This window comes from Squalius cephalus (genome assembly GCF_949319135.1).
Source record: "Squalius cephalus genome assembly, chromosome: 23".
Taxonomy (NCBI): Eukaryota; Metazoa; Chordata; class Actinopteri; order Cypriniformes; family Leuciscidae; genus Squalius; species Squalius cephalus.
This window is the reverse complement of record NC_137144.1, coordinates 8,936,598-8,958,462: the sequence shown is the minus strand read 5'-3', so window position 1 is coordinate 8,958,462 and position 21,865 is coordinate 8,936,598. Positions and strand designations below refer to the sequence as shown.

Here is a 21,865-nt window from a genome sequence, read left to right as displayed (position 1 = left end):
AGGTATTATCAACTGTCCGGGATTTTGAGATTGCAATAGACGTGAAGGACTATAATGCGTTAAGAGCTCACTCAAGTACTGCGTAGCTAAACCATTTAGTGCTTTGTAAGTAGTCAGCAATATTTAAAAATGTATACAATGTTTAATAGGGAGCCAATGCAGTGTTGACAGAACCGGGCTAATATGGTCATACTTCCTGGTTCTGGTAAGAACTCGAGCTGCTGCGTTTTGGACCAGCTGTAGTTTGTTTATTAAGCGTGCAGGGCAACCACCCATAAGAGCATTACAATAATCTAACCTTGAGGTCATGAACGTATTAACTAACTGTTCCGCATATTTCATTGAAAGCATATGTCGTAATTTAGATATATTTTTAATTTGGAAGAATGCGGTTTTACAGATGCTAGAAACATGACCGTTATCAGTTTGTAGCAGTAAATGAAGAGATGTCTCATCGATCACAAGTTCAGTATGGCGTACCACAAGGCTCAGTACTAGGACCGCTGCTGTTCACTCTGTACATGCTACCCTTGGGAGATATCATTAGGAAACATGGAATTAGCTTTCACTGTCATGCTGATGATACTCAGCTCTATATTTCTTCAAAACCTAACGAAACTTACCAATTCACAAAATTAACGGAATGCATAGCTGATATAAAAAATTGGATGACTAGTAATTTCCTACTACTTATTTCTGAAAAAACAGAGATTCTAATTATTGGACAAAAAACGTCCTCACGTAATAACCTAGAATACTGTCTAACACTTGATGGCTGCTCTGTTAAGTCTTCGTCGTTGGTTAGGAACCTGGGTGTGCTCTTTGATACCAATCTTTCATTTGAAAGTCACGTGTCTAGTATCTGTAAAACCACATTTTTCCATCTTAAAAATATATCTAAATTACGCCATATGCTCTCATTGACAAATGTGGAACAATTAGTTCATGCGTTCATGACATCAAGGCTAGATTATTGTAATGCTCTACTGGGTGGTTGCCCTGCACGCTTAATAAACAAACTACAGCTGGTCCAAAACGCAGCAGCTCGAGTTCTTACCAGAACCAGGAAGTATGACCATATTAGCCCGGTTCTGTCAACACTGCATTGGCTCCCTATTAAACATCGTATAAATTTTAAAATATTGCTGATGACTTACAAAGCACTAAATGGTTTAGCTCCGCAGTACTTGAGCAAGCTCTTAACACATTATAGTCCTTCACGTCTATTGCGATCTCAAAATTCCGGCCAGTTAATAATACCTAGAATATCAAAATCAACTGCTGGTGGTAGATCCTTTTCCTATTTAGCACCAAAACTTTGGAACAGTCTTCCTACCATTGTCCGGGAAGCAGACACACTCTGTCAGTACAAAGCAAGATTAAAGACACATCTCTTTGACCTAGCATTCACATAACACATTATAGACTTCTATAATTCAATGTTAGGATGCATAGATTAGGTCAGCCAGAACCGGGAACACTTCCCATGAATCCTGATGTACTCGTTACATCATAAGAAGAATGGCATCTACGCTAATTTTAGTGTCTTTGTTTATCCCGAGGTTTTCCCGCAGCCTGCCGGATCCAGGCCGTATCCAGATCTGACGAAGGGCCTTCGCCTGGACCCGATGACAACGCAGTGCTGAAGTGCCAACTAGTCTCTCCCTATGGAGGATCCCTTTACCACTACAAATAAAGCATTTTCGGGAAATTCGTTTCGCGTACCTACCCCGAAGTGATAAAATAAAATAAAATTCTGTATCAAAATTTATATGGAAAGCTCAGTACTTTGTTTAGGCTTGGTCTGTAGGGAATTCCAAACCTGCGCACATATTATTCAATATTCAAACGCACATAACTATAGAACCAATTCTTAATGCGCATGTGACCGTCATCAGCGTTTCTCACAGGTTCGCGTTTAAAGTCTGTGTAGAGAGAATGGTGTCATCTGATCTTAGCGTCCCCTAATTTAATAACAAATGATCATTGCGACGGAAGCGAATCAATCAAAACTAACTTTAGCTGGAAAATAACTTTATTAAAGAACCGCTATAAAGCCAAAACAATCTCTGTTACCATAAATTATACGTTTATCTCTGTAAAGCTGCTTTGAAACAATCTACATTATTAAAAGCGCTATAAATGAAGATGACTTGACTTGACATGACTTTCAAATGAAACATTGGTATCAAAGAGCACACCCAGGTTCCTAACCGACGACGAAGACTTCACAGAGCAGCCATCAAGTGTTAGACAGTATTCTAGGTTAATACGTGTAGAGGTTTTTTGCCCAGAGATAGCCAGTGGAATTGACAGACAGATAAACATTATCACACACTAAATAATGATAAAGCAGTCATACCTTTTGTCCTATGAGTGGCAACTACTAACAAGCCCAAATACACAACTGCATTCTGTAAATAGCCCCCCCGCCCCCCAAAAAAAGCTGTGACTGCACAAATCTATAGGCAACTAAAAAGCCCAAAGTTGCATGTATAATAAGTGGACTTGGCAACTCTAGACAGAGCCAGACATGGAGAGCATGCAGACTTCAGACTTCAATAGCAGATTTTTTTAAAGTCCCCCTGTGGTGAAAATCAAGCTTTTAATGTTGTTTATATGTCTATGTGGTATTTTTAATATGCTTTAAGACAAACTATGTAAATTAATAAGTCAACACCATTACTGAGTATTTTCCCCTTAAAACTGCAGTGAAACAAAGACAGTCTCAAAAACGCGGTTTGATATCGCTGGTGTTTCTGCCGTCACAAACTACCTTGTAACCAATCAGATCAACGTGTGATCGTCAACGAGTGGATCTCTGGAGGAGTGAGTGAGTGGAGGCGGGGCTCATTTGCATATTCATAGAACCGCTTATACTAAATGAGGCAAGTGTGTAGAGTTGCATTCAAGCTATTTTAAGGCATGAAAAAAAAATTCTAAGAATTTTTTTTTTAATATGTAATTTTGGTGATCAAAGATGAGTTTTAAGGGATAAAATGATTGACTACAGGGGGACTTTAAGACATTCCTCAGACATTATAGTCCATATTGTGTATGATTCATTGTACAGCCCTACTTTTGATTTATTCATCTAAAAATGGGTAAAATCCATGACATTTCGCTTTATACAGTAAGTCATTTGTGACTGGATTCCGTCCATGTTTTCTGCATTGCAGAAATCATAGGACTCACATGGTATTTTCGGTATTTAAAACACATATCTTACATGAAATTGAAACTGGTATACACCCCAGCACTACTACATTGCTACTAGACTCTTGGCTCACAAAATGTTGCTAATGTGATCACTATTTTATTGAATGCGCTTTATGTAATTTGTAGTATTTCTGCAGTCATAATATATCTGTTGCAATAGCATTCCTCGCACGCCCTCCTCCCCAAACATGATTTACCATGTTCTTTCTGGATGGAGTGGGCCAGTTTTTGGCGGACATGGGAATCAAATAGTGTCTGTCTCTCCTCCTGCGAAACCTCTTCAGTTCACAGTGACTCATCTGTCCAGCTGCTAGATGGATCGAGAACAAAAAGAGCTTATGTACCATCTGGAGATAGCGCATACTTCTTCACATCTCACACACATAGGCTTAACTATTCCTCATGAGTTATGCCTCCACTTTACGTTCCCATGAGAGAAATATGTTGGGAATTACAACTTAAAGTTCCTGAAACACAATCTTTGATTACTGCATTGCTTTTTTGATTATGTTAAATATTATCATGATCGGAATAGGGCAGTTCAGAAGGAATGAATGAGCATTGCAAAATAATTTGAAGTGATATCCTTTTCGAGTCAGTTTCGGTTTACAGAACTTTATAAAGTGGAATGGGTAGTCTTTGGCATTTGTACCAATTAAAGGGGTGGTTGATTATGTTTTCACTTTTTAAACTTTAGTTAGTGTGTAATGTTGCTGTTTAAGAATTAACATCTGCAAAGTTACGACGCTCAAAGTTCAAAGCGAAGGGAGATATTTCCTTTTAAAAAATTGCTTTTTAAGGACTACAACAAACGGCTGGTAAGGACTACACAACATTCCTCCCAGGATAGTGACAACACTAACCCTCAAATTTACATTACCCCCGGGAACGTGATTTTATAGATTATCATGACAGAATATGCTAATCAATGACTAGAAGATAACTACATGTAAGCTACATAAATTCATCAACTAACCATTCAGAAATGTTGTCTACATGTTGTCACTTCTTGAGTCTCTCCATCATTGTCTGACTCCAGTTTGAACATAAAAGGCTAAAAGTTTTTGAAATTTTCAGTGCATGTCTGTGTGAGGATGTAATCGAATCTTTTAATCGAAATGGTGCATTTTTCTCACCCTCAAAAAGTGTACATTTTAACATGCTATCATGCTATCTGTGGGGTATTATGAGCTAAAACTTCACATACACACTGTTGGGACATCAAAGACGTAGATGTAAACTTATTTTACATCTTGTGAAAATGGCATTATACCACCCCTTTAAAAAAAAAAAAAAGAAACTAAAGGAGTAACTCACCCAAAAATAACAATACTGTCATCATTTACTCACCCTCATGTCACTATACATAAAATGCGATTTATATTTACAGTGTCTTGACTCTTGAATGCACCTCTTCTATGAAAAACAAGTTTTAAATTTCTGAATTAAAATTCAATTTGATATTTTTTGGGGTTTAAAATAAAAAGTGTGGATGATACTGTCCTGAACTGTCTTGATATCATAATTAAGCAAAAAAGCCTCATTAAAAGGATGAAATTATCACGGGAAAAACTATTAAGGGACCATTCACACGCACACATAAATCACTATCACTATCACTTCATGAACAGGTTTAATAGTAATTGAGCTTTGCCCTCTTTATGTAAATCCTGGTATAAATCAGTGTTACCAGTCTGAATCTATCTATCCTGTTCTGCTTGAAATTTTCAAGGTTGTGTCTTTTTGCGTCACATTTTGTGTCTGCGTTATTTGCATTCCTGTCTCAGTAAGATCAATTAAAGAAAAAATGGATCCCTTTTTGCAAATGGACAATTTACCCCAGAGATGAACTATTGTTCACTGGAGTTTTATGGACCGTAATATTGCTCTATGATTACATCAGAGTCACTGCAATGTTTGTAGGGCACTTATGAACATCATGAACCTCATGATATAACATCATGAACTCGTTCGAAACACAATTGAACAGAAATTGTTTTATAGTTTGAGGGAGCGTTGTTATTCCTTCATGATTCTGAAGTGCGTTTTTAACCTCTTTATCAAAGTTTGGTTTAACAGTTATTGCATTCAATGGAAAAAGAATTTGTTTTGACAGATTCTCAGTGATTGTTAAAGGTCACTGGTTTTGCTTGGCTGAAGGAATGGCCCCTAAACAAGCATGAAGTTGGTGCCTCACCATGGTGGGATCGCTCGCCGTTTGATTTCTTTTGTGGCTCTTCCAAGCGTCCATTCCTCCCCCAAATGCCCCGACAACTCCTGCCCACCCCAACCCCACTCATGTTTTGTGTGCTGCTCAAACACTGGTCATGTGACTTTTGTCCCAACACAATCGCAGTGCCTCGCCATTGGCCAGTGGCTTTGAAAGAGCATCAGTCTCCATGGTGATGGAATGGCGGCACCACTTCAGATTGTCTCCGGGCCCCTCCTAACGTTTCACACGGACGCTCACGTACCACATCAGGTGGCCTCAACTGTCTCGCAGTCTCAGACGAGTCTTGCACTTTCTAAAGACAACATTATAGGTGAGTAACTAGTTTTTATGGGCATGTAGGCATATAGGGCTTCATTTTTCAATGTCTTGAAGTTTCATGCAAACTTGTGGAGTTTAAACATATATTAGATTTGCAAGAGTTCGAAAAATAAGCTTGCTTTTAGCTGCGCTGTTCCATTTAAGAGATGTTTGATCACACAAAAGTGCTGGCTTTTCTAATTACGCAGATCTTTTGTTCTTGGTCATGGTAATTAGTATTTTGTGTTACCATGGTAATGTAATTTAGTCAAATGTTCTTCAGGGAGAGGAGGTGAATTCAGGAAACACTTGCCAGGAAATGCTTCTTGATGGTGCTTCTCTGTAAAGTTTTCGTGTTGAATAGCCTTGAATGAAATATTACGGTAGTTTAGTATTTTTATGTTTTTTTCTTTCCTTTTTTTATTGGAGGTCCTGTTGTTGCCTCCAAAATGTATGACATTGCATTAGATTAAACATGAAACCAAGTGGCATCTGAAAACAAATGTGGCAAGAACAGTCTCGCAACAATTTTTTACTATTTTGATTTACCCAATTCCATGTGATCTCATTTGTACGGTTTGGTATGATCTTCTCTTTTCGGCGGGGATTTAGGAGACTCATACTTAGATTTCCCCTTACAAATCATAAATTTTATGTTCATAAAGTACATGGTCCCAATGTCATTTGTAAAGGATATGATTTAAAAAATGTATGTGGAGGCACTTTTGAATCCGATGGTGTTTGTGTCATCCTGTCCGTCATATTGAACACTAGTATATCTGTTGTATATATTACAACCAACAAACTTCTCATTGTGAAGTGTTGTGTTTTAATATGACTCGTGTATCAACACTTTTGGGCACACAGTTTATGTGCAATGTATTATAATCATTCTTTTGTATATTGATGACTGAGGATGTAAGTACTTGTTGAATGACATGGCATCATTTCTAATTTCAATCCTGAAATTCCTGTTGACCTGTTGCCCTCAGGAATGATTCCTTGTCTGGAATCCACCCAAAATACTGTCATTTACACAAACCGGCCTTTATTATCATCTCTCTGCCACCTAGAGCGTTCCAGAAGCCCAACAAAGCTTCATTCATACTGAAGATGTGCTGGCTACAATTCAATAACATCTGTTGGAAATGTTTTGAAATTTGTATGACATTTGGGTTTTTGGATCTACAAATGAATTCACAAGACTAATTTCTAAGAAATGGAACAAAAACATCTTTATATGTGTCTGTAGCTCTTAGATGGTGATGAAGGATGAAAGTGAAATGTTTTGAAAGCGTCATTGTTCTCTGTGTTTGGATATCTGTCAGACAGAGCTGGGGGGCTTTGAAAGACGAGTCCTTTTGTTTCTTGTGCCCCATGACCCCTCAGGCACATGACAGGTGATTTTGTTCATACCCCTCTTCCTGAGCTTTTGAAAGCCTTTCTGACAGAAAAGAAAAACAACCGGCCCACCCAAAACCGCACCTCCAAATTTTGTACCTCTCGCTGGAGACGTAACCTTGAAGTACTTCAAGCTGTTTTACTGTCCTAAAGAACTCCAGATGCTCACATAGTTGTCTTTAATAAGACAAACATCACTGTTGTCATTGCTCAAACTTGTGGTCAGGGATTTACTGGTCTTGGCTGGTTTAGTTGGTCTCCCAGCATGGCCAAGCTGGTGTTATCTGGTATTTATCTGGTTGGCCAGCTGGTCTCCAAACCTTACAAATACCCAAAACCCCTCTAAACCCAGCAAACAGACTAGCTTGGCCCAGGCTTGAACACCAGCGAACTATGGAAACCTAGATCTATTTTTATTTTTAGCATTCTTCTATGAGTAGAATGCTAAAAATGAATAGATGAAAGAACATTTATTTGAATTAGAAATCTTTTGATACATTATAAATGTCTTTAATGTCACGTTTGATCAATTTAATGCACCCTTACTTAATAAAATGATTAATTTCTTTCTAAAAACAACAACAAACTAAAAATGTAATGACCCATATGAATGGTAGTGTATATGGACACTAAGTGTAGCAAAATTAGATATATGGATGATATTCAGATGAGATCTAACTGATACACTAAAAATGTTTTCTCATTTTTACAGAAAAAACTGGCAGCTGTGGTTGCCAGAATAATTAAGTAAAAATACAGTAAAAACGTAGTTTAAAGTCCCCCTGTAGTCAATAATTTTATGCCTTAAAACTTATTTTTGATCACCAAAATGACATATTTAAAAGTTTGTTCCTTGAAAAAAGTCTTCATGCCTTAAAATAGCTTGAATGTAACTCTACACCCTTGCCACATTTTGTATAGTTCTATGAATATGCAAATGAGCCCCGCCTCCACTCACTCACTCCAGCTCAGAGATCCACTCGTTGACGATCACACGTTGACCTGGTTGGTTACAAGGTAGTTTGTGACGTCAGAAACACCAGCGATTTCAAACCATGTTTTTGTTTCACTGCAGTTTTAAGGGGAAAATACTCAGCAATGGTGTTGACTTGTGAATTTACACATGGTTTGTCTTAAAGCATATTACAAACACCACATAGACATATAAACAATATTTAAAGCTTGATTTTTACCACAGGGGCACTTTAAAACAACTGTAATTTACAACAACAACAAAAAAACATTTTAAACTAGTAAGTCCACTAGCCCTTTTCTGCTGAATTAGCAAGGCCATGTTTTAACATATACTAACATCACCATAATAACTGGTGGTAAAGAGAAATCGTAGCTTTTCCACAAGCTGATGGAAATACTATGTAGAAAGTGCATGCAGTGTAATGCACACAGACACAAACAAATAACACAATAAACAATAATTTAACAAAAGATGTAACATAAAATCCTAATGCACATAACCGATAACAAAAAACTAAGTAGAAATATATTTATTAAAATTAAAAACCATAAAATGTGAAGTGTCAAACAAATTCTGGTTGATAATGTAAGTATTCCCTTTATGGCAGATTAACAGTAAATGGCCAATAGTAAAATTCTTTACAATTGTCTATATAAATTTACTAAATTAACTAATTTTAAAGTCTACATGTAAATTCATACATCACAAAATTGTAATGTGCAGAATGAAAATGAATATTCATCTTGAGATTTGCCAATGATTTGCCAATGACTTTTTAAATATTATATTTAAGTATAGAAGCAAAGGTAATTTAAATGTAAAAAAAAATAAGCATTCACAATTATAACTGGAAAAAAATATCCCATTTTGACCAGTATTATACAGATATATTGTGCATCCCTAAAACTATCAAAGACTGGTTAGAAGTCCATTTAGATTCTGGTTTACCTTTCAGATGCAACTTTGGTCACATGTAAAATATCTGCCAAGATATACAGTAAGTCAGGAGAAAAAGTTTTTAAGGCAGAAAAATCATCAGCAATTAAATGAGCAGCAGGTGAACATAATCATGTTTATTCTTTTCAATATCACTGTGAATCTGACAAAATAATCAGCAAATCATCAGGGTTTTGTAACTGTATCAACTGTAACTACAGTTTGTTTTTCAACTTTGGTTTGAGGAAATAAACTATAGTAAATAGTGGCATGAAAGTTCAGATTGAATTTGTATTATCTGGGTATTATAGACTTGTGTGGTGAGTGTTTTAGTGCAAGCTTAACTTCTAGTGAAAGATGAATATTTCTTCAAACTCTTAGATGTTGTTGAATATAATTTGCTTTGAGTGTGCGTTTAAAATAGACCTGAAACTCAAGCTGTTTCGAATTGTCTTCAGCCTAAGGAGAAAGGAGAACACTTTTATTGTTGACAATGTGATTTGGGGCTTTTCTTTACTGAGTTATTGAAGTTTAACTGCAAAATGAGAAGTGTACGTTGCACTGCACACAAATCCCAGCAAATGACAAAGAACTGTGTCATCATGCGGTGACCGTAATGACAGAGTTGGGCTATATTTAACCGCGCTCTCCTATAAACAACAGTCAAGCAGTGCTACCTTGGTTTGTTTCTGCTTTCACTTCATCCTGCACTTGATGCCAAAGCTAAGCATTGCATCTTGTGGAGAAGCTTTATGCATGTGTATAAATCACTGTTAATAAACAAGATTGGATTTTTAAAGCATCATATGTTGCCTCCTGACTGAAAGGTTGTTCCAAACCATTTTGGATTTTGCTTTACTTTGCTTCAAAAGAAGTAAAAAGTAAAAAGTTGAATAACAAAGTTAATTTTTTTTACTTTTTCAAAGTATTGTTGTGCATGTGATGGACTTGATGATGGTGAGGTCAGATCTCTGTGTGGAGCACCGGCTGTTGTCAGACTCCTTGTTTATACAAAAATCTTACTATAATTACAACTAATGGCAAAAGGAATGTTTGAAAATGTAAACCGATATTTCCTACTGACACACTACAGCAAAATATATAAATAACTGGCTTAAAACTATTTTAACGTGCCTTTTGCACAGTATTGTGTGTGTGTATGTGTATACACACACACACACACACACATATATATATATATATATATATATATATATATATATATATATATATATATATATATATATATATATATATATATATATCATACATGCATACATACAGTTTATTTATATATAAATAGATCCATTGACACCTGAAATGCATATATATATATATATATATATATATGTATGTATGTATTTATTATGTATATGTATATATATTGGTGAATTCAGGTTGATTGGGATACATTTTCCAAGTCTCAATTTTCCAAGACGCATTTTTTTTCCATCTCAATAGCGAAAAGTTTCCCAATCACCCTGAATTCACCCTGAATTATATATAGATGTTTTTCTTCGTTCCTTCTTCTTTCTTCATTATGTGAAAGAAAAAGACAGAGGACCGTACACCACAACACCGCTCATACCATTTAAAACCACAACCTGTTCACACAATCTTGGCATTGCCTGTTCCAATTATGGGCTGCTTTTTTTCTTTTCTTTTTTTGTAGCCTTCTGTCAAGGTCAGATTGTTTTGTTAAACAAAAATGTTTCACTTCTCTCTTGAAGAAGAGCTTTGTCAGTTATTTGTAATAAGAGAGATACATGTAATGCAAGGTTCATAGCCTTTCCAAAGCCATTGTGTATGTGCATTTAAGGGAATAGTTCACGCAAACAAGAAAATCTCACCATTATGTTGTTCCAAACCCGTATGACTTTCTTTCTTCCATGAAACACGAAAAGAGTTTGGTTTTTCGGGTGTACTAAGGCCATGTTCATCTAGATGGTCTTGACAGAAACAAAAAAAAAAACATATGAAATTGGATTTTTTTTTCCACAACTGATTCAATTCACATATGGAAGTAGTTTGAAATGCGATTCCAATCAGATTTTTACAGATGTGACTCAATCTGGACACTCTGGCTGTTAAACTGTCTTTTGCAGCACTAACACACAACGATAACATCAAAGCTGGTGATAGAAATGCCAGAAGTATTCATACGGTGTTCAAATGGTATGTCCAAAGATTTGGGCATTTCCCAGTGGATGGAGGAGTTCTGCACAGCGACTCTTACTAAAGAAACCCAAAGGTTGGATATGTCTGGATACACAAATCTTTTTTGATCACTTGCAGTTAATAGTGTGGACAGTCTGCCCGAAAAGATCTGATTTGAGAAAAAAAAAAATTAGCCTAATTCCCTTAATCATAGTGTAAAGCGTTGTATTTAGTGTGCACTGTTATGGGTTGTTAATGTAGTATGCAGTGGCCTGTTTGAGCACAGCACACCTGTCCATGTTTTGTCCACTGATCTAAAGAGACTCTAGAGTGTTTCTGTCATTGGATTCTTCAAAGTGCACCTGTGCTTTGAAAACATCTCCTGGACGAATGATGAAATCTGTTTGAGGGAAACTACTGGGTCACATCTGTTCACGTTTTATGTTGAAACAAGCTTAACCGCTGAGTGCGCTTTTCTTTATGATGGAATATTTATTCTTTTACAATGCAACAAACGGCTTTGTTTGCGAATGGAAATGCAATGACAAGATGGATTAGGCAAGGAAGTAGTCGCGTTCCTATTCAGGCCAATCCTTGTGTTTCCTCATAAAGTAGGTCATGTGGTTATCTCAGGCATGCTTTCTGATGTCCATAATATCAAATGATAAACAAACAAATTGTACTCTTGAGAAATCGGTTTAAAATGATGAACTCACATTAAATACCAGTTTTATTGTACAGTTGGACTCCCTCATAGAGTCTGGCATTTTGTGAACACATGACCAGACAAATACTGCTTGCTGTATCTCTATAACATTCTCGTTATTGGACCTTTATGTTTGCCAAATTATTTAATCTTGGGAAGAAAAAACATACCTTTGAATAGTGCTGTTGCATTGGCAATGATATTCAAAGTGACTCTACATCCACACCAATAGGTGGCAATGGAGAGTCCAAGACAGCAAAATATTTAAAAAGTAATTTGGTGCACATTTAATTCACACATTTTGAAATGGGGTTGTAACCTGAAACTGAGGGAATGTTAAGTAACCCTGACAGGACGGCTCCAGAAAGCGTGGGGGGTCTGAGACGCCGCGGGGGGGATGGGCCGAGATTACAGGTTTGAGAAGTTGCCCTCAGGAATGCTTGAAAAGTGTCAGTGGAACGTAAAACAGATAAAACCAAGAGTTATAATCACCCTTAATCCCTTAATGTTGACCACTAAACCTGCCTCGTTCACACTTTACTAAATTAGAAGAGGTTTTAGAGGCCAATGAACTCCACCTGTTGAGTATAGACGGCTGTTATGTGATAAAGCATTGTATGATTGTTATTTTTATCACAGTGTAGAAGGTAATTGTATTGCTCTTGATGGTGTACAAAGTGAGAGGATGCATTAATAATTGACTGCTGGTTTTGTTGTGTGTCGTTGTGTGGACAAATAAGGCCAAAGGCTCAGTTGGCACTCATTACAGTCATTGTGAAATTGCTGTATAGGGCTATAGATACCAGATGTTTACATCTACAGTATTTAACTGCTCGATGTATCTGTGGAATTTCGTGCAGGTCACGTTCCTCAACTTCAGAAGAAATACAATTATACTGTTTTGCCTGAATAAAATTAAACTGATTTAGTCAAGTCAAGGCACTTTTATTTATATAGCCTAGCGCTTTTTACAATACAGATTGTTTCAAAGCCGCTTTACAGAGATAACAGGAAAATGATGCAACAAAGTTTGTTTCTAGAAGAAAATAGCGTCATCGTCCACCTTAAGTAAGTTCAGTGATGGTTCATTTTTGTTGTAAAAAAAATAAATAAATTGGCATATATATATATATATATATATATATATATATGCCAAAGACAAAAAAGGCGACAGTGGCAACAAGGAACCACTGCATGTATAGCCATATTGTTTCACATTTTGACATAATTTTTCTGACAGTAAATCACATTGGCCAAATTCTCATTACCACAACACATAAATATTGTATATTATGTGGAAGCTTTTATTCATCATGCTAGTACTTGTACTGCCTTAAATTTGATGGATAACAAAATATTAAATAAATAAATGTCTCTTAAAAAATATATAATGCATAAATAAAAAAAAATTTATTGTTCACACATTTTAGCCCTTATTTTCTTTATTTTTATTCATTTATAAATGTATTAATTAATACCTTTTATCATTTTTATTTATTTATTTATCCATTTATTTTATTTAAAGATAGAAAAAAATCCAATTGTGGCTAGGATGATTTTCATTACTGTATTATAATAATGAGAAACTAACAAGATCATCAAGATAATGAAAATCATAAACTCGAAAGTAAAACATTTGGACACATTACTACAGTAATGTAAAATTATCAAGAAAATGAGTTGAATTTTCACAAACGTCTTAATGGTCTTATAAAATGGCTTAATTTATTTATGCAAAACAATTTATTTCATTTATTTGTTTTTGGGTTGTAATATCACACAGACATCTTTTCAATAGATTCACCCACATAACCGTAATGATTTGTGATTGAGCTGTTTGTCCACTTGAGTTTTTGTTGTATGGTTTCAGTCGGAAGCTGATGGTCCGGTTTCAGTGTATCGTATGTATGTGTTTAAGCTCTCTTAACAGTGCGTATCATTATCTATTGAAAAGAAACATCACAGATGAGATCTCCCGTCTCCATTGATTCTCCAGACAGCAGTGAGATTAAATGCAGTCTTTTTTTAGAAGAATACCTTTTTTTAGGTATTTTAGAAATAAAAACAGAGACCTCCATGAAGTCTTCTGAACTGTGAGCAATACAGCTTTCCTCTGGGTACCAAAAGTGACAGAAATCTGTTTGAATAAGCTGAACCATGTGACTTCCGTCGCAAGCATCTGGTTACACTCACACACAGATAGAAGCTGTGTGAAAAAACACCTCCAAATGCTCACTCGTGTAAGTTTTGCACATATGCTCATTGCACGTTGTTAGTTCATGTGATTTAATGCAATACTTAATGTTAAAATTAAAACCTAATTAAACCTTATTGTAAAGTATTACCAACATTTCATACAAATAGTGTATTGTTAATAATGAATAATGTTTTTTTTTTTCCTGTTTGGGTTATGTTTGTGTTAGCAAAGTTAGCAATTATTATTAGCTCTAGAAAACTAACTGAGGTCTAAGTCAAGTATGTCCTCATTAAGTGAACTAAATGGATGGGCGTGGGTGTGAAAGACATCAGGGGACAGAAACTCAAGACAAGACACTCCTCCTACCTGGAGACGGGGGCGGAGTTGAGAGAGAGAGAGAGAGAGAGAGAGAGAGAGAGAGAGAGCTGCAGATGTGAGTGGGAAGTGCTGTCAGACTCTTGAGGAGTGTTAAAGACCCGAACACACACACACACACACACACCACCTGCACGTCTCTCTCAAAGGAGGACATTTCTACTTACATGTGGAAGTAGCCGGCAAAGCCAGGAGGAATTCTGTATTTATGAGGTAAGAAAACTGTCCTCCGCTTGTGTTTGCAGTTGTAAATCAACCTGTTGTTCCTGAGCCGCTGCTGTGACGTCTGTGAGATCTCCGGCTCGAGGATTATTTTACATCAAGCCTTGTTCAGAGGGAAACTTGCTCTTTAATAGCTCAGGAGGCATCAACTCTTTTTCAGATGTTTTTCCTAAAATATACACAAATGAGAACTATAAAATGAATGTGGATGTAGCCTAGCTCATTTCATTTGGTTTTAGATGAATCGTGGCAAATCTGAGCACTGTTTGAGACATTGTTGAGATCTATTCTGATTGAAACCCTATTGGAGACACATCTGAGATTATTGGAGTCTTTCTTTGAAGAAAAATCTGAGCAAAAGTCGCACATTGTTCTCCATTTTAATCGTATTTCTTTATTCTCATTTCATAGAGTTGGGTTGTTAAAAAATATATCCTTAGTGTTTTTTTAAACATATTTTGGAGAAATAAAAAATTAGACTACATTTGAGTGTATAAAGGAACTAACTATAAAAGGAATATGGAAAACATAGAACAAGATCTTTGAGTTTATAATCCAATTCTTAACGTTTAATAGCAAACTTTGGTATTTTAGAAAGTCTTTGAGACTGTTGAGATCTCTTCTGAAACTGCAGAGACACAAGTGAGACTATTGGAGTCTTTCTCTGAAGAAAAATATGAGCAGTTCATTTAAGCAAATGCGTGGATAACAGAAAATTAGATTTGAGAAGGATCAGATGAGATGTTTATAATGAGATGTTTGATGTTAAATTGCAAACTTTGCTATCTTGGAAAATCTGAGCACAGTTTGAGATCTCTTCTGAAACTCAAGATGGGAGACCTTTTAAATATGTTTACTATCTTTTTCCTCTCATTGAAAAATGAGACATGAACCCTAACATGATGAATAACTGATGATATAGCGTGGAGCCTGTATTTAATTATGTTCCCGAGTGTTCAGAGCTACATTAATCATGCTTCTTTAACAAGGCGCTTCTCACCAAGTCCTTTATGAACTTGCTGTTTGCTTTTAATCTAACCGGATTCCCCTGTCAATCTGTGTTTAACCGCATTCGCTCTGCTAATGACCAGACTGCATGCTTTAAAGTCCAGCACAGACACAAAATCTGGTTAGTATATCATTAGGAGTCGTGTAATATCATTATCCTATTCACTCAACAAAACCTTCTCAATCATTTTTCGATGTATGCATGACTTGGCCACTCAGAACACCCTAGCAACTGCATAGCAACGCATCCAGTCAGATATTGCAGATGCTGCACCTGTGGTATATGTGTTCACGTGAAACATTTCATGACTAATCAACTTAAATCTTGTGACGTAGAGTCGAAAGCAGCAGGTCATGTTTTGAAATGCCCAGCTCAGCTCTTTGTTAAAGTGTCAGTTCAGCACTTGTTCGTGTTAAGCTGTTTAGGTGATGCTGATGTGATCCGTTTAGACCACCTCGTGTTACTGATGAGGAACAGCAGGTCCGAGTGCACAGCTGGACATTAGAGATGTGTGGCCATTGATCGAGAGTGAGATGGGACATGGGAAGCGTTGTACAGGAGAGTGAGTTTCAGTAATGGTTGTAAGTCGAGGCACCTTTATTTACATAGTGCTTTATACTATTGTTTCAAAGCGGCTTTACAGTAATAAACAGAATGATCGGTGAAGCAAACAGAATTCAATTCTGCTGTAAACAGCTTGAAAAAGACCATTGTAAAATGTCATTATTCAGCTGAGGTCAGTTCAGAGTTGATTCAGTTCTGTTCAATAACTGTAAAGATCATCAATAATTGAATCATTTCAGTTTAGCTATAAAGCATTTCTGGAGAAAACATGAGAGTCCAGCTCAGTTCTCATCCGGTAGTGTCAGTGCAGTCAAATCAGTAATATTGTTGAATTTTAAGTGTAGTTGTAGTTAATTAAGTGGTAGGCTAATTGGTGGTTGAAGCTTATTAAAATCTAAATCTAAAGAAAAAAGTGTTGAGGTTTGAGAAGAAAAAAAAGTGTCAGAAAGTTCAAAAGTGTTCAATATTTGTATTTAAAAGGTCAAGTCTTTGTGTACTTACTTAAAGGTATAGCGGAGGATTTTCTTTTTCCGGGTGGATCATCAAGACTATTGGTCCTCCTAAGTGTCAATCATTCTAGTGATATGTTTACGTAAGGCCGTCGTACGTGCTCGTGCACACGATTCACACGATGGCGTGCGCTCAAAACACAGGTTGGGCTTCCCACTGATGCCTCAGTCGTGAAGTTTCTTGACAGGTAAAGTTTGGCATGCTATTTGGAGAAATCCATTTAAAATCACTGCTAGTAAAAGTTAATGTAAGCTATGATTAGCTCGTGCATGCTCTCTCGTGCACACGTTTAATAGGCGTTCCCTCTCGGGAGCAGGTAGAGTGTTGCGCATGTGCATTTTTTCAAAAAGTGGAGAGGGCGGTTCTTTTCTAAAATTCGGGAAAATCCTCCGCTATACCTTTAACTATATTTTGGGGACATATTTGTACCCAGAAGTGACCAAAACCTGACAAAATCTCCCTTTAGGGACATCCTCATTTGTAAATCTGGAATAAAAATAAAGTAATTAAAGGCTTATACGATAATTTATATATGTATATATATATATATATATATATATATATATATATATATATATAGTGCTTAATGAGAATTTGGGGAAAATGTGCTTATCTTGATCTTAAATAGGTTTCATTTTCTGTATCATGCCACTTTTTTTTTTTTTTTTCAGGTAAAATGTGACCAGGGCAAGCTCTTTTTTTAGTTTTTCACTCATATCCCCATGGTAGTAGGAAACACATCATGGTCTTTTACTGGAAAGTGATGAACAGTTTGAGTTTCATTGACCCCTGTGGTGACCACTAAGCATCATTGGCTTTCTCTAGATCAATGTTGACTAACACATGTGAGCTTTCATTAGGGTTTGTGAAAGCTTTTGTATTTTAAGATGGACAGTTTCACCTTACATGCAAATCATTCACTTGCTTTGTAAGTATTCAGTGAAAACCTTCTCCTTGTTTCTCTCTATCGTTATCTGGATCTTTCTAGTTCTCTGCAACTTACTCTTTCATGACCTGTAAGCTTTTGTCTTTCACACTCCATTGACAATCTCAGAAAGGTGTAAAAATATGTTCAAAAGTGTGAAGATTCCCAGATAACCCAATAAAAAGCCGTTGATCGCTCTCAAGGTCAGGTTAGCTTCTAGCCAAATGAAACCCATGCACTTAAATGTACTGTGTAAAGACCCAGATGATAAATGTTATAGAAACATTTTCCCAATATTCCAGTTTAGAAATGGTATCAGAAACTTTAAAACGGACAGTTTTCTTAATGCAAGTAGAGCATTGGCAATAACATTTATAAAGAGATTCTCCATTTCAATTAGCATTTTAGTGTTTAACATTTACATTAAAATGCAATGTTCAATGGTGAATTGTGTTGCTGAATATGTACAAAATAATGCTTTGTCTAGGCAATACCATCCACAGTTATTTTGGGAAGCGGAAACTAGCAACAATTTTCTGTTGTTTCAGCATGAAATAGGTTTACAAAGCACAAAGTCACTCCAAAGAGTTATTCTCTATCAGTCCGGCACTGTTTCTGAACTCTCTGAAACACTTTGTAGTCTTTCTTCCGGCAATGAACACGTCACAGTATTACTCATTTAAATAATTCCCGCCCAAGGCATACGCAAAAAAAGGGGCCTGGCCTGGTTGAGTCGAGTTAGTAGAGTGTTGTAGAAGCGGGTCATTTACATAACATGTGCAAAGCTCCTGACCAATCACAACACACTGGTCCAGTCGACCAATCAGAGCACATTGTGCTTTTCAGAAGGAGGAGCTTCATAGAGACAGGAACTGAACAGAGCATTACTGACAGACTGGGAAGAGAGGAACTGTAACAATGTCAAATATGTGAAAATTCATGTATTTTTTGAACATTCAAGCATTACAGGGGTCCTATTGTGCTTTTTCACTTTTTCAACTTTAGTTAGTGTGTAATTTTTCTGTTTGAGCATAAAAAAGATCAAAGTCCACTCCAAAGGCAGATGTTTTATTGAACAGAATCCACTTTCTAAGAACTACAACGAACAGCTCACTTGGACTCCAACACGATATTTCCAGGCTTTATGAAGTCATAATGTTCCTCATTTAAATAATGCCTCAACTCATTTGTTTGACCTTCCTAAGGCTGACGAACTTAGAATGGGTAAAATTAAGCAATAAGCCCCAAGAAACCGTGGTTTACAGTGAATTTATAACAGCTAACAGCATTTCCCAAACACACGCTAAGCACTGCCAATCACAACACACTGGGCCAGCTAACCAATGACAGCACATTTCGTATTTTGGAAGGAGGGGCTTCATCGAAACCGGAACTAAAAGACACGTTTGGGACTGTAATAATGTAAAATATGTGAAAAATACATGTAAAACACAAGTTTTTTTAACAATCAAGAATGAAAGAATTTTCTACTACACCTCAAAAACAAAATCAAGACTTCCTAAAAGCGCTTAATAGGACCCCTTTGAAACTTATTCTAGGAGACCAAAAACAAGACTTGGTAAAAAGGAATGATATTTATCATATTTAGGTTGTTGTTTCTGAAATGATTACTTAACACCATTTGTTGTAGCGTTCCATAAGTGCAATCTATGAAATACTAATCATCTAGGTTGTATTCTTATTATTTAAACATTAGAGACAATTATTGTATGATTATTAGTGGGTGTTTTTGTGTGTGTGTGTGTGTGTGGTTTACGTACTTAGGTTGGTGTAATGTTTCTAAAATCCTTTCAATCAACCTCGATTGAGTTAACATTCTTGGAGTGTTTATTTTTAATGCTCCAAAAATATTCTGAATATGTATAAAATACTTCATCTAGGCTGTCATTCACATTATTTGAATGTTGGGAACCATTATTGTGGGAACTTTCTAATCTAGTCAAGTAAATAATTTTCTAGTAAAATTTTGTAGTACTGTACGTTTCCACTGGCAAACTTTGTTATAGTTTGACATAACATTCCAGAAAATGTTTTAACACCTTAATTGTATTAACATTTTAAGCATTCTAGCTACAATGCTTTATAATATTCCAAATGTGTGTTGTTGAATATATCCTCACCTACAAGAGCAGGTGCAGTTATTCTGCTTTTCTTGTGGTTATTGAACAATATGAAAGAAAGATGAACCAAATGCAACTCCAATGCAAACAATTTATGGAAGAGACTGTAGATGTTGACCTTCCCTTCACATTGTGGTATGAGCATTCCTAGAAAGAATTAAAATGACACAATCATAATCATCATAAACATAAACATTTAAATGCTTGAATGCTCCACCTCTGAGAGTGGACCGCTTTACTCGGTGGAGAAAGTGAAAGGTGTTTGGGTTTGGCATTTACTCATATGGCAGCTCCTGTCTGATGCAAGCAAGATGGAAAAGCAAAGCAACCACAAACACTGAGTGCTTGCTTACTCAACACACAAGGACAACTAACAACATACTCAAAGCATATTACTATCATCTGAAAATCTGCAAGGACTCACACATTTTTGTCATTTAAGTTAAATTCAAAGTCAAAGACATGGCGCACATTTTCTGTATGGTTATATGAATATATTTCTTAATATAAACAACATACACTGCTTTGAATACACATCTTCTATGATGAATACGTTTTTTCATGAAATTTCTGAAGGAAAATGTATTGTGATACTTTTGGGCGTTCCATAAAAAAATGTCAGGGTGGTACAACTGTTCTGATATCATAATTAAGAAAAAAAAGCCCCTTTTGGGAGGGGGTGGGGGGCATTGAAGTGTTTTGTTAAAAATATTGTAAAAACTTTTGACAAAAAACATTTGTCTGCCAAATCAAAGTCATGTGGTGCAACCAGCATATAGAAACGTGAAGGGAAAAAAGGGAATCATATCAGTAAATCTCTTAAAATATCTGATCATTTTAATTTGGAAAATGTCATGTTGTACAAAAAAAAGTTTTGAATTAATTATAAAATTAATTTTATAATTCACAACATTTGTAAGAATAAATTTTTATCTTTTAAAATATATTTAAATGTTTGTTTTTAATCATGATTAATGTGTACAGTCACATTGTGTATTTAAGGTGAACAGAGAATATGTTCTTACGTTTTGCTTATGGGTTGCACCACATTACATATTTAGACTAAATAAATTTAAACTTCAAAACTAAATGAAAGTCAATATAGAACACAAAGATTCAAACTTGGCACATTTAGGCTATTTTAAACTAGATTTTTTAAATAATTTTATTCATCTTGGACACTGTTTTTGCAAATGTTGAATATTAGATATTCTCAGATTTGGTTGACTGGATCTTCTCTACAATTTGAAACTTTTTTGAGTCTTTGAAACGTTGTTGAATTTTCTCTCAAAGTGGTGAGTTTGTGAGACAAATTAAGTTATTTTTAAGATGCCTTAACTTTTTTGAAGGCAGGTGATGCTTCTATTTTGTTCCTCGCCTTAGCAGCTGCTGTTATTTTTATTCTACAAAATCACAGTTCAGGAAAAGGGTTAGTCTGTCTCTCATTTTCTCATGTCTCATCCTGACACCCTTTACAGCTTTTCTCACAAAGCTCAGTTGTTTGATAATCTTTGATAATCTGAAAGAGCTTAGATCCCAATCCTCTGAGTTGTAACTTTGTTTCATCCTTGGTTCCCATGTCTTGACTGAAAAATCAATCTCCTATGGTACTTGGATTCACACGCATACTAATTGAAAAGCTTGTCTGGCCCAGGACACTGGCACAGACATTGTCTTTCTGCCTGATGCATTTTGGAGACTTGGAACCATGTGAACAATCCGAATGTTGATGTTTTTCATGTCCCAAGGCTGTTTAGGTAATTATTTCGCAAAGCTCACATAATGAGAGAGTGAGTACGCTATGCTTCGGCGGGATTCACCCATATAAATATCCTCCCTTGGAAACCACAAGCTGTTGGCCACTGTTGCTTAGTGCCGATACCCCAAAGTTCCCAAATGTGCCACTGCTTGACTGCAGAAGTAACAGGACAAAACGTTGATTGGCAGTTTAATGTGTTACCAAATACGCCAAAAGAGCAACCTGGTCGATCTGTCAA

The 21,865-nt window shown here is 36.0% G+C and overlaps 1 protein-coding gene across 3 annotated transcripts in view; it reads left to right on the top strand.

Moving 5' to 3' along the window:
- The window catches only part of rassf7a (Ras association domain family member 7a), a 48,022-nt gene that overhangs the window by 5,061 nt on the left and 21,096 nt on the right, over positions 1–21,865 (top strand). The window contains exon 1 of one of the 3 annotated variants that reach the window (XM_079859703.1): positions 5,657–5,762. The exons of 1 other annotated variant lie outside the window; for it this stretch is intronic. The gene's annotated coding sequence lies outside the window, so the exon portion shown is untranslated. Of the gene's footprint in view, positions 1–5,656; positions 5,763–14,532; positions 14,711–21,865 lie in introns of those variants that run through there. One more of the 3 variants, XM_079859702.1, reaches the window with a different exon arrangement.